Raw genomic sequence first — 10,863 nt, 5'->3', positions numbered from 1 at the left:
CTGAGCTACAAATATTTTCTTTTATTGTGGTTAATTATATTTTATATTTCTAAACCACCCATCTCCCTCAAAGATGGACTCTGGGTCATGTACAATATTGTATAGTTTATCAGTAAAACAAAATTAAAAATTAAATTAGGGTTAAAAAATTAAATTATAAAATAATGACAAACATCAAAAGGAGGGATAATCCTAGATGGCCATTTAACATTGGATTATGGGGGGGGGCTCTCAAGGGACTAACTAGCCAGCCTCATGGTTGGTGGTCCTCTGCCCTCCCCATGCAAGCTTGCAGAGCCAGGTTTTGACCCCTTTGCGGAAGACCAAGAGATCTGAGGACTCTCTTCATCTCTGGAGGCAAGATGTGCCACAAAGGAGCAGTAGCAGCAGAGAAGGCTCTCTTCCTAGAACCTGTCAGTGATAATTCTTTGACTGCAGCACGCTTTCCCAGCCTGATAGAGTGAGGTGGGCTGATGAAATTGAGCAAAGCTGGTTCTGAAGGTAACCTGCTCCTATGCCATGTAGGGTTTTATAGGTGATGACCAACACCTTAAATTGGACCTGGAAGCAAAGTGGTACCCAGTACAGTTCACGGAGCAAGGATATTGTATGGGGTCTTCTAATGTTTTTCTATAGACCAGAGGTGGAAGAAGTGTAACTTTCCTTTTCTTTCTCTTTTCCTTTTTAGGACTAAAGAAACTCCATGTGTGTGTCTCTCTGTCTGTGTGTGTCTGTGTGTGTTTGTGTGTGTGTGAAGAATTAGTTTTTTCCCCCTAAAGTTTTCAGAGTTAAAGAACAAAAATCTTAAGCTCTTGTAGAGCCTGAAGGCTTCAACAGCCTTCTTTCTCAAAGAGAGTTGACAGCCTAGGGTGGTCCTTTAACCAATAGAAACTGCACAGCCTGAGATTTTTGTGTACCTGTGCATTAAAACATTTTCTGGAGACTGAATCTGAAGAATATAACTAATTAGTTACAAATAAACAAATCCCAGTATTTCTAGCAGATAGGTCCTCTATATCAAATTAAATTTGAAACTATGCTTTCTTTGAATTGTTCTTTGTTCATTTTTACTAGTAGTCTTATTCTCATTTTGGGTAGCTTAGTAGAAACTATTTAATATTACAATCTATTTATTCATGATAGTTGCAGTATGCCACTTCGACCAAATTGACTTTAAGCAGCTTATAAAGTAAAAACATGGACAATAATAGATACTTCAAATATAAAGAAAAACATATCAAAGGTATTAAAGAACTTACCATAGATAATGACATGCTTTAATACAGACAATGACCATTTTAAAACACTTCAGGAAAACCCTTCTTTAAAAAAAAACCTTTAATAAGTCCAATGTTAAAATATTTTGCTTCATTCTGTATTAGTAAGGCACGTTTAAGTTTATATTGTCACTCTTATATACTCAATAAGGAAATTCCAAAAGCAAGCAAGTGAATGAGCTGGTTCCAAAATGGGTTGGGGAATTGAAGAAATCTCAGTATCTTACAATGGTTATAGATTTCTCCCTTAATTGTAATCTTTAGTTCCTCCTGATCCCTCTAGTGTCCAACTTTCAAAGTCTAATCCTATCATATTTTTAAGTAGAATTCAAAACAATTTTCCCACAGGAAGGATTATTAATTAATTTTAAAATCTTATTTCAGATGCATCTTGATCCTTACTTCATTTGTAACTTTCCAAACCAAAGTTCTAATCATTTTTTTGCTGTTTGTTCCAAAATAATTAGTTTACGTCCTTAAACTTCTTTTAAAACTTCTGTTGCTAAGGATGAAAGGAAACTCACCTGGTACTATAAAACTTGTTGATCCAAAAGTTCCTAATAGCTGAAAAGCAGTTAAGCAATTTCTGAAGTCATTAGAAAAGGAAGTACGGGTATGTGGACCCAGTGTCCTTAAAGGCACAGTCTGTAGTTTGAGAAATAGGCTATTCCCCTTGTTTCTCAGAGTTCTAAATCTGCCAAAGTCTTACAAGGAGCAACTGTTTGGAGCATGTGTGGATATCTCAGGCCATCTCCTTGCCAGGAGAGCAATTACAAAAACCCCGTCTACTCATTGGCTCTTCATTCCACCATGGTTATTGGCTGTGCTTTTAATGGAGCCATCTTGGGTTCAATGTTTCTTCCTTGGAAGTCAGTGGCCACATAGATTTTTTTGCATGATGGTCTGTCCCTAACCTGGTCCTTTGATTCTTCTAATGATGCACCCATTGCCACTGTAACTTAGTTTGTCCACCTTGCTGCTGGTCTTCATCTTCTCTTTCATTCCATCTTTCCCAGCATCAGCACCTTCTCTGAGAGCTAGGTCTTTGCATAATGTATCCAAAATATAATAATATGAGCTTGGCTATGTATTCCAAACCATAATGGATACATTATTCGCCAGTTACTACTTCCAGTCATTCTTGGGCTCCTCCACATTCCACTCTGGTTTACCATTATTACTATTCAATGGAATGCATTCTTACTTTCACAACCTAAATGACACCAATTCATAGTGTCTGAATCCCAATAACTAGAAGATAGAGGCAATGTCCTGACATTTCCTTTGATGCCTTCAAGTCAGTATTGACCCCAAGTGGCTGGCCCCTGTAGTCTTCTTGACAAATTTCAGAAGTGGTTTGCTGTTGCCTGCTTCCTAGAGCTGAGAGAGTAACTGGGCCATGGTCACAGAGCTGGTTTTGTTCCTAAGGCAGGACTAGAACTCACAGTCTCCTGTTTTCTGGCCTAAACCAAATTGATTCTCTGGTATATTGAGGGTATCCTCACTCATACAAACAAACCATTGTTTAGTGCAATGTGTGAATCTAACATTAAGTTGTTTACAAGAGACATATTAATTTACACTTATGCAATGTTATAATAAATCACATTTTAGAGAACGGTATTGATAACATAACTCTGATGTGTTGACTCATTTTCTTGGCAAAATTACCCATTATCTTCCAAATTAGATGATATTATTGATCCTCTTTATTATGGTTATAAAAAAATAAGCTCTCTAGATAATTAAATATAAGTTGTCCTTTTATCCTTGCTTCTTTAATAAGTTATCCTGGCTGCAATTAAGATAGTTAATAATAATAGCTTGTCTTTTATCTGCTCCAGCAGTTTTGTAGCAATATAGCATGTTAACTCTGTACAGTCCTTTTAATTTAATGCTTGGAGAAGTTGTCAGCTTGACAAGTGCAGAGTCCTCTACTTGATGACTTACACATCGTACTGTGAAGGTGAGGGCTGAGTGGTAGGGTGCTTCAAGAATTTCATCGACTTGAATGTGATGAAGAAGAATGCTGATCAATTATTATAGCACTATTGATATTTCTAAAACCCATCCAGATTTGATCTGGTCAATCATAGCATACAAGACTGTGTACAATTGCTAGTGGAGAGGCAAGTCTGAAATGTCTTAAGATAATGGATAACATAATCTAACATCCCTAGATCTGTTTGTAAAAATATTAGCAAAATATTTACTGGGACATAAAGTGAGAACACAGAACTATTATCTGTATGAAGTTTGCACTCACTGAAGCGAAGACGTGCTAAGGATTTAGCATCTGGATGTAGCAGGACAATGTCAAGCCCTTTTAAGACTTCTGCTTTGCTTCTCAGTTGCCAAAGATACATGTATGTACAGTATACCATTTTCACTAATGACATTTGATATGCAAACAACTTTGAGGAGTGATAGTGCGGATTTTAGATGTCCACATGCTATTCTGAATAGTCTTCAGCAATATTTGCTGTTGACTAGGAAAACAGACTCTCATAAAATATTATACAGTAGGTTTGTGTGATAAAATGCAAAGAAAGTGCCATATCCCATGTTTTTTCTTGATTGATAGCAAGACTGCTTAATAAATCACTAAATAATATTTATTTCCCCAGCTACACCTCAAACAATGCCACTTCCCATGAATTAGGAATTGTGCCTATGAGAATGCCCATATGATTGTGACAAGTAGAGGGAGCCAAACAGCCACAAATAAAGGGATCAAGCCAAGAATTTGACCATCATGGCAATATCCCCAAACAGAATAATATTTAGCACGGACAAAAGATCAAATATGCTCTGAGTGCTGTCCAATTAAGCAGAGGTATGTTCACAGATTCAAATTCATATAGGTGAGGGGTAAATTGTACTGCAGTAATCATTGCTAACTGAAAACTTGTAAGCATACAGCTATACCTGGGTATGAATGGAATGATTTTACCAATTGTCCCAACATTTATGCAAATTAAGAGGGTCCAACACATCTGGATGTGTCCATGTTGGGAAAGTTTAGCTTGGCAGAAAACCTAATGATGCAACTCTTCACTCAGCAAGACAATAATTTCTTGGAAGAACCAAGCTTGGCAGAATTTGGCTCCCAATCAATGTTAGGTAAATGAAGTCCTCTGTTTGTCTCTTTGAAAGGTTTATGTGCATTAAAAATAACCCACATTTCATTGGCTGAGTAAGTAGATATCAACAGCAATGTAATTTTAATCCATTCCTCCACTTTTCTAATCTAGATGTTCTTAATTTTATTGTCCAGTCCATTTCACTTTTCTGAGCAGATATGTACATTTTTTTTAATTTTTATTCATAATACAATTAAAACAACAATGGACAAACATGACATTCCAGAGTGAATTTTCCTATCAGTTCCTATCATAGTACAAAAGTTTAATACATTGTTCTTAACCTCTATATAAGCCTCATCTTCTATACAATACAATTATATATACAATTATATGTACAGTTATGTATATCTTTTAATTCTACCATTAGCTTGAAGTCCGAGCAGTTCTTAATTCATACCAATGGTAAAATTTGCCCCAGATTTCGAAGTGTTCGTGTTCCGTTTTGTCTTTCATAATCATTGTAAGCCTGTCCATCTCCGCGCATGATAGAATTTTATGCAGGATCTCTTCTTCCGTTGGGGTTCCCTTATTCCTCCAATTTTGAGCAAAAACCAGCCAGGAAGCCGTTAAAATGTGTAGCATTAAATAAAGTACGCCTTTGTCATGCTTTTGCGTAGTTAAACCTAATAGAAAGAGTTCTGGTTTTAGTTCTACCACTTGCTCTAATATTTCTTCCAACCATATTTTAATCCTGTTCCAAAAATCACAAGCTCGCGTGCATTTCCACCACATATGATAGTAAGTTCCACTTTTCAAATTACATTTCCAACATTTAGGGGAGACATTGGTATACATTTTAGACAATCTTATGGGTGGGAGATGCCATCTATAAAACATTTTGCAAAGGTTCTCTTTGTAAGAGGTGGCCAAAGTAAGCTTCTTGTTTCTTGCCCATAGTTCTTGCCATATGTGCAGATCAAAATTAAGACCAAAGTCCTTACTCCAATTCAACATAGTCACTTTTACTTGTTCCTCGTACATCGCCTGATCTAGCAAATAGTAGTATAATTTTTTAATCATTTTATCCTCCGACCCCAAAATTATTTTATCCAATTCTATTGGTTCTAATTTAATGCCTAACTCTTTTTTGTCTTTCCGATATCTCGCCTGCAGTTGCAGGTATGCCCACCATTCTAATTCTATCCCTTCATCGTGGATGGTTTTCCTGGATTTCAATTCCCCTCTTTCATCTAAGATATTTTTATATGTTATGGTCTTGTCTAATTGAGTAAATTTTGGGTGTACATATATTTCTAACGGTGAGAGGGCCATGACTTACAAATAGGATGGCATGCCATATTATGGGATCATAAATATAAAGTACATAAATATTTTCGAAGTCACTATATTAGGCAAGCTCTTATTGATGTATGGACAAAAATTTGGCAACCAAATGATACCCAAGTACCTAGTCAGATATGTACATTTTTAAGATATTGTGAAAATCTTCCTCCCTTTTTGAATCTGGTTCTTTTGAAAAAATATTATCTTCAGTTGCTCTTGTACTTCTGGCAATTGTCTCATTTGCTATATCTTTAAAATCCTGTTTGCCTTTTTTACCTCTTATATACCAAAGTTGCTATGTAGTCTAATATATTTCTTACCAATAGTTTAGTTATTTTTTCTAAAATAAATAGAAACCATGAATCCAGCCAAAGTTGAATTACATCTATTTTTCATATTCTGTGTATTAGTATATAGAAATGAAAACCATGATTGTCTGATTTTGTATTGAGTAGTTTAATATGCCCCATAACAGCCACATTTCTGCTTCCTTATTACAGCAAACCAATCTTTTCACTGTTGTTCCCTGCCTTTAATTTAATTTAATTTTATTTTATTAACCCAGTGATTGGGGATCATGCAGCACACTAAATCAAAAGTAGAGAAGCCAATTATGTGAAATTTGAAGCCAGCCACATTTTGGGTGATTGCTATTTCAAATCAACTTATTAGTCTTCACTACATCCAGGTTTTGTGTGATAAGTAATTAACCGCTTTTTCAGAAGAAGATAACCTAGATATCCCTGCAATAACTAGGAACTGAATAATCTAGCTTTGGAACACAAGGGTTTGTGTATCTCTTATATACCAAAGTTTCTATGTACTCTACTATATTTCTTAACAATAGTTTAGTTATTTTCTCTAAAATAAATAGAAACCATGAATCCAGCCAAAGTCTCTATATCATTGATAATTCCCATGGTAACACCTGTTAGAACTATTTGGTCATTGTTCTGAACATTAATTCCTATTTTGCTGGAATTACCTGTTCTTTTCTATTACCTGATTGTTTTTTTTCTTTGTGCATATTTATTATGAGGAAGCATTCATATGTATTGAGTAATTTTCTATTGATTTTGGCACTGTCACTTAGGAAAAGAAATAATAAAAAGATTTTTCAACCTCTCTTCTTTTTCCTGGGATCAAATAAATTGAATCTCAGTATAATTCATTATACAACTTGGGAAAAATGCATGACTATGCAGTTACTTGACTGTATTTCTGTAATTTTTGGCTGGCACTCAAGAATGGACAACTATAGACATTCTTTGAAAACACTATTTCAACTATTTTAATTCAGGGTTCAAGTCTAATTTGGGGACTGAATCAGTCCTGATGGATGACCTTGCACAGGAAGCGAACAGTAAAGATGTAACTGTCAATATAGTTTGATCAATTAGCTGCTTTTGAAACTGTTGTTCATACTATTCTCCTGGATTTTCTCGGTGAATTGGGATATTGCACTGTGGCAATTTCACTCCTCCTTGTGGGAATGATCTCAGAGAGGGATGACTATAATTTTGTAGATTAATAGCTATGCTGCAGGATGCCAGAAGTCTCCAGTGCTGTTTAACTTCTATTTGCAGGCATTGAGAGCGGCCTGAGAAGTTTAGGGAGAAAATATGGCCAGAATGCTGACACTCAGCTTAATAACATCCTAATTAGGAGAAGTTGAACATGTTCTGAACTGGTTTCTCAACGTAATGATGGGATGGATGAAGGACAATTAACTGAAGTTGAACCATAAACATCCAGTATAAATCATGATGATAAAAAATGATGAAATGCGTGTTGCACTGTCATGACATAAACTCTGTCTTTTTGTTCTTGCATTCTGATGTTGGACACAAGCATGGAGGTCAGAAATATTGTCACGTCCCAATGCATTTTTGTCACTTCCTATGTATCATACAGATAAATCAAAACAAGATAGAGACTTAATTGGTCAATAATTCACAAGTATAGGAATTAGGATTCCCTCAAGAAAAAAAATCATAATTTGGAATAACAGAGTTGGAAGGGACCTTTGAGGTCTTCTAGTCCAACCCCCTGCTCAAGCAGGAAACCCTATACATTTCAGACAAATGGTTGTCCAATCTCTTCTTAAAAACCTCCATTATTGGAGCACTTACAACTTCTGGAGGCAAGTCGTTTCACTGATCAATTGTTCTCACTCTCAGGAAATTTCTCCTTAGTTGTAGGTTGCTTCTCTCCTTGATCATTGCTTCTTGTCCTGCTTCAGATGCTTTGGAAAATAGGTTGACCTCCTGTTCTTTGTGGCAATCTTTTATATATTGGAACACTGCTATGGAGTTGCTCATATAGTTATCATTTTCATTGGAGATCCAAATGACTACAGGTAGTCTTCATTTAGCAGCCACAGTTGGGATCTATCTATGTATATATGGCTGTATATGGCAAGGCCTGGCACTGCCAGATTTGGTTGACCTATCAACTCTACCCTTTCCTGAGCAGGATGGTTGCAATTGTTCACATAAAGAATAGATACACAGACTATTGTATTAAACTGAATATGGAGCTATCCTACACAGAATGCAATGGCCAGGTTGCAAAGTGTGGCACTGGAACATGCTCACATTGGAGACAAGCAGCTAATAAATTCAAATAAAATAAAACAAACATTATGTATTCAATCAACTTTACTGGCTGCAGATTAGTTCTCCATCTTGTTTCTGTATGTTTCTACTATATTGCTTTAACTTGTAGTGCCCTTTGCATTTTGACAGTCCAGCAGATAAAAATACCTCCCTCCCTCCATGAGAGCTATTTTGTAGATTACATTGTCAGTGATATCTTCTCCTGGCTAAGTATGATTTTATCAGATTTTTTCCTATGGTGTTTTTGGTTGAGAAGTAACTCTTTGGGGTCAACAAATATACCACCAAACTTGTCTAATCTGCTTCAGATCTATCTTGAATTCTCTTCCTAATGAGAATTTTGAGATTTGTAATTTTCATTCCTCTGGAGATTAACAGTTTGCAGAAGACTGCTATATACATAATATTCTCCTACAGCAATTTAGATGACATTTCTTCCAACTACCCAGTTCTGACCCATATACAGAGGTTCCTCCTTGCCTGTCTGTATAGGATTTCACCTGTTGACTTTAGGAAATCTATTACATAAATTGTACGGTCTTAATGTCACAATTTCTCTGAAAAAATAACAATAGAATATGCACCCTGGTATACCTAGAAAAAAAACTTAGCAGTGGGTGTTATGGGAAAAAAGAAGCCTGGATAAAGTTTGGTATTCTCTAACTATTTATTTTAACAAGATACAGAAAAACAGAGGAAGAAAAAGAGGCACATTCTGGGATGCAGAGAACTGTAATAGAAAAAAAAGTGGGAATCAATGACTGATTTATATGAGTAAGTTCTTAACTGGAAGCATCTATGGATGATTTAACTCTACAGTGTCATTTGGAAAGCTGTGCCAATTGGCCAGAAAGAGTTGCAACTTCTTATTGCCCTTTATGTCTTGAGCAAATGGGATAATATTGGTACAGCTGGGAAAAAAAATCACTTGAACCAATTTTGGGTTAGTGATGGACAAATATGACTTGGTGTCAATCAACTTGTATGTTTGCTTATCTTTTCATTTATTTCTGATATTTGCACTACCTATCAATCAAATTCTCTGAGTGTGGTTAATAAAACTATAAAAGTTTAAGTCAAGCTCAGTGCCTAGTAATTATGCATGAAGCATTTATGAAGTGTTTGATGGGTAAATTACTGATACATAAAATACAAAATAATTATGGGTATGCTTGAGACAACACATTGGACATTTATTAAAATGTGAATATCGTAATAATATCCAATATTAACCCTTTGTTGAAAGAAAAATCTTCATTAGGATCCAGTCCAAGTGGGACTAAACAAAATGGAGACTGCTTTAGAAAGGTTGCAGTTTATTGAAGAGGAGAACCAAAGATGGCTCTGGGAAAGCTGACCACATGTAGCAGGGAGTGGTGGACTTTTATACCTCCTTTGGGCTTTGTATTTGGAGTTCTTCCTGTTTGAGGCTTTGTATTTCCTGTGTCATGTACTTTGACCTGAGTCTGAGTGTGTCCTTTTGGTATTGGTGGGTTAATCCTATTATGTTTCCTGTCCTTAGAATTTGGGTGGGGTATGTAGATTTTAGGGGTCTTTGTCTTCCTAATCTCCTCAGTTTCTAGCTGGAAGGTTCCAACCTTTCTGAAAGGATTATTGAATTTGCATTTCTAAAAGCTGCTGAGTTTTCTCCTTGGGGGAGAGGGGCTGGGGCTGGTTTCTGTCTTTTTAAAAAGATCTTCTCCATTATTCCTTTAAGGAAATATATTCTGCCTTTTTAATATTCTCCAAAATATTTATTTCTCTGGATTCTTCCCACACCTTTATATAAATCTAGAACAGCCAGCATAAAATCAATTGAAGCTTTAGCCTCATTTTAAGAGGCAATAGAGAGCCAGATTGTGGAGTGGTTAAAGGCATTAGGCTGAAATCGAGAGACGATGAATTGTAGTCCCACTTTAGGCACAAAGCCAGTTGGATGAGGGGATAAATAAAATATCTTTTAGGCTATTCCATAAGGATACCACCACTAAAAGATCTTCTCCATTGGGGTTGCCTGCCTTACTGAATTTGATGAAAAATATGCCTATTCTTGTGCAAGAATGGGGGAAAAGAGTGCAACTTGAGAGAAGATTAAGCTAACATAATTGTTCTTTTCCAATAGAGACATTTAGTTTTTCAAATGCAAAATATGTTGTTGGTTTAGAGTAAACCACAACCCATCAATAAAATGGTACAAGATTTTGTACGGGTTTTTTTTTGTTCTTCCTACCCACTGCGTATTCTACATTTAGTCCTTTCCCTCTTGGTATTTTTGTCAGAGTCCTCTCATTTATTTGTTCTAAAGAGTTCTATTCAGGCTCCTTTACATTTTGTTCTCTCTTTTCTTAGTTCTCTTTCAGCTGTCTGAAGTTCATACTTTAGAAGCCAGTTTCCTGCAGCATGCCATTTATTCGGGAATTTCAAATTCTTTCTCTCTTCCTCCCTCACACTCTCAATCTTTCTGTTTCCCTCTCTCCACTAACTAGCAGCTTTTTCACTTCAGTCTCCACTCTTTTACTCCAACTTTGCCACTTTATT

Source organism: Crotalus tigris, unplaced genomic scaffold, assembly GCF_016545835.1.
Source record: "Crotalus tigris isolate CLP2741 ecotype Arizona unplaced genomic scaffold, ASM1654583v1 scf7180000024506.7606697, whole genome shotgun sequence".
Classification (NCBI taxonomy): domain Eukaryota; kingdom Metazoa; phylum Chordata; class Lepidosauria; order Squamata; family Viperidae; genus Crotalus; species Crotalus tigris.
The sequence above is the reverse complement of the archived record's forward strand: the minus strand, read 5'-3'. Positions refer to the sequence as shown.